The sequence below is a fragment of the Ursus americanus genome, chromosome 30, assembly GCF_024610735.1.
Source record: "Ursus americanus isolate L20-20 chromosome 30, mUrsAme1.1.p, whole genome shotgun sequence".
Classification (NCBI taxonomy): domain Eukaryota; kingdom Metazoa; phylum Chordata; class Mammalia; order Carnivora; family Ursidae; genus Ursus; species Ursus americanus.
Genome location: NC_142156.1, coordinates 13,640,599 through 13,644,180, shown reverse-complemented (window position 1 = coordinate 13,644,180; position 3,582 = coordinate 13,640,599). Strand labels below are relative to the sequence as shown.

Below are 3,582 nucleotides of genomic sequence, written 5' to 3'. Positions count from 1 at the left end.
GCCATCTTGCTGGTCCTCACACACTCCAGGCCTTCTCCGCTCAGGGCCTTTGCACAGTCTCCTCAGTGTGTCTAGAATGCTCTCTCCCTACAAAGCTGCACGGTTCTCTCCTTCACTGCATTCGGGTCTCTTCTCCGAAGTCCACAGAAAGCCTCCCCTGACCACCTTGTCTAGAACGGCCCCTGTCACTCCCCTTGTCCTTAGCCAGCTCTGTTGTCCATCTCAATCCTTCCAGCTCCTTGATATGCTTTGTATGTTGGCCACCACCAGAAAGCTGTGTAAGAGCAAGGTCTTTAACTGATTTGTTTGCTACCGTAGTCTTAGCCCCTGGCGCAGGGCTGAGCACATAGCAGGCACTCAGTACACAGGTGTAAGAAGGGAGGAGGAAGGAGGGAGAGGGAAGGGAGGAAGGGAGGGGCGAAGGGAGGGAGGGAAGGAAGGAGAAAGGAAGGCCATAACCGAATGGATGGATAGGTGAATAAAGGAGAAGGTTCCGACAGAGTCCCTGAGCCCCAGGAGCTCACGGAGGGTCCCAAACCGCTTCCCTCAAAGGTCCCGGGTCCACCAGACAAGCTGCCTTGCTACAGTCTTTGAAGGAGCTGCTCCCCACCCAGCAGCGCCCTTCCTCTGCTTCCCCCCCCCTTATCGTCCTCCTCCCTCCCACCTGCTCCTCTGCCCTTGTCTCCCACCTCCCTCCCCCATTAGAGACTGAACACAAGGGCCGCACGGGGGTTTACTGACTGTCAAAACACCACCATGAGTTTCTTCAGAACAAACAGACTCCACGGACTTCTGTTTGTTTTCTTCTTTTTTCTAAGCTGCTGAGCTGTCCCTGGCATTGCGCAAGAGGTCCGACCCGGGGGGTGGGGGGCCCTGTCAACAGCTCCCTAATGTAGGCTCCTACCCCAGAAAGGGGGTCCTGGGGTTTTACAGGCCTAAGTGCCTGGGCCAGAACACACACACACACACACACACACACACACACACACACACACACAAGTGGCTGTTTGTTTTCGTCCACAGGTCTGGCATTCCCTCCGTGGGACAGGGGAGGCTTGAATCGCAGAAGGCCTCTTTCCCTAATTGGTCAATGTGAGAAAGAGTTTGGATAAACGGAGACATGTCATCCCAAGTGTGTAATCCCTTCCTGGAGAGCGGGGAGGCTGAACGCTTTGAGTGAGATATATATATATATATATATATATATATATATATATATATATATATATATATATATATATATATATATATATTTGTTTTACTTTGTTTTTAAATTCTAACGTTCGTGTGTTGTATATAATAAAATAGAAGCCGTAAGTCTCCCCCCAAAACCTTTAACTGTGTGCCCCAAAGCAAAGAAGGACAGTGTGTTGTTTTATCATTCATCCATGTATTCACTCAACAAATATTTACTGAATGCCTGCTACATGCCAGCCAGGCACTGGTCTAGGTTTTGGGGATGCCATGGTGAGGAGAAGCTGACCCCGGTTCTTCTAGAAAGTTTCTCCTTGCAGCCTCAAACAAAGGAACGAGCTGCCCCGGCTAGGGGAGAGCCATGGTCACATCCGTGCATCTCATAGCTGCCTCGCAGAGTGATTGTCCCACACACACTGATCAGCAGCTTAACTTTCTGTATTTAAAAATGTATCTTGGGGGTGCCTGGGTGGCGCAGTTGTTAAGCGTCTGCCTTCGGCTCAGGGCGTGATCCCGGCGTTATGGGATCGAGCCCCACATCAGGCTCCTCCACTAGGAGCCTGCTTCTTCCTCTCCCACTCCCCCTGCCTGTGTTCCCTCTCTCGCTGGCTGTCTCTATCTCTGTCAAATAAATAAATAAAATCTTTAAAAAAAATGTATCTTGAACTCTTTTCCATGATCAGCCCATAAACTTCTGCCTTTTGCATTTCAAAAATTGCACAGACCCTATGATGTGCACGTACCGTGACCCATTTGAACGGTTCTCTGTGGTTGGATATGTGGGTTGTTTCCAAGCTGATTTCTAGAAGTTGGGTTGCTAGAAAAGGGAGCTAGGTAAAAACCCAACAGACAGTGTAAAAGGGGTTAAAGATTTTATTTATTTATTTATTTATTTATTTATTTATTTATTTATTTGTCAGAGAGATTGAGAGAGAGAGCACAAGCAGGGGGAGGGACAGAGGCAGAAGCAGGGTCAGGCAGAAGCAGGGTCCCCGCTGAGCAAGGAGCCCAACATGGAACTCGATCCCAGGACCCTGGAATCATGATCTGAGCCGAAGGCAGATGCTTAAATGAGTCCCAAGGGGCTAAAGATTTTGAAGTGAAAGGCTAACTTGCTGACCTCCCTCGGTTGTACGTACTGCATCCATTTCAATTTCAAAGTCAAGGAACCTGGTCTACCAGCTGACACACGGACGAAACCTATTGCATTGATAAGGAAGCCCTCGATGACAGCTGCTTCAGAACCCTAAGACAGACCACGCCCACCCAGGGGACCTCAACGTCCTGGCATCTGCCAGCACGAGCAGGGACACCGCCTCCCTGCGCTCTGCCGGCCAGCTCGTGGCTGCCCCGGGCAAGCTGGCTGTCAACGCGGTCCCCTGCCTCCGCCCACACTACTTCAAGCCCGGCTTCACCCCCTGGCCAGCCAGGCCAGCCAGCAGTACCGCGCCCTGACGATGCCCCCAGCTCCCCACACAGATGGTGGGTTCTTAGAACACGATGGCCGCCTATGACCCTCACCCAGGCTGCTACCTGACCAGGGCTGCCACCGTCGGGGACCGTGTGTCCATGAAGGTTGGACCCAAGCAGATGCTTACCATCCCAAACAAGAACAGCAGCTATTTTTTGAGTGGATCCCCAATAATGTGGGAACAACTGTCTGTGACATCCCAGCCCCGGGAGGCTAACCACATCCGCCCCCTCCTGCGGCAACAGCGGGGTCATCCAGGAGCTGTTCGGCACATCTCAGAGCAGTTCACTGCCAAGGCCATGCTCAGATGCAAGGCCTTCCTGCCCGGGTACATGGGCGAGAGCATAGACGAGATGGAGCTCACCGAGGCCAGGGGCCGCAGGAGCGATCTAGGGTCCAAGCACCGGCAGCACCAGGGTGCCACTGCCGAGGACGAGGACGAGTTTGAGGAGGAGGTGGCCTAGACTGTCTGGCGTCCGGCAAAGCGTGGAGACTGTGTGAACTCTTTATCACGCACCCGCTGTTCTCCAATAGCTATGTCTCTGTGGGCCCTTGCGCTACCTGTCTTGACATCCTATGCGGTACGAATGCCACCATTAGAGCATTTTCATAGTCCATGGAAGGAAGAATTAATTACAGAATAGAGGAGGAAGTCAGTGAATGACTGAATGGATGCTGGGTGGTTGGACAGACAGATGGGGGGGTTGGATGGACGGATGGATGAATGGCTGGCTGGCTGGCAGGCTGCATGGATAGAAAGGGGGAGAGATAGATGGGTAGATACATAAAATATGGAGGAATGGACGAATGGCTGGCTGGCTGGCTGGCTGTGTGAATAAATGAATAAATCAGTGGAGGATGGGTGAACAAGTAAAGGAGTAGCCGCATGAATAAGGGAATAAGGGAAAAGTAGATAA

At 51.8% G+C, this 3,582-nt stretch overlaps 1 pseudogene; it reads left to right on the top strand.

Moving 5' to 3' along the window:
- Window positions 1-2,694: 2,694 nt before the first annotated feature.
- On the top strand, window positions 2,695-3,129 carry LOC123778476 (tubulin beta chain pseudogene; annotated as a pseudogene).
- The last annotated feature ends 453 nt before the right edge of the window (window positions 3,130-3,582 follow it).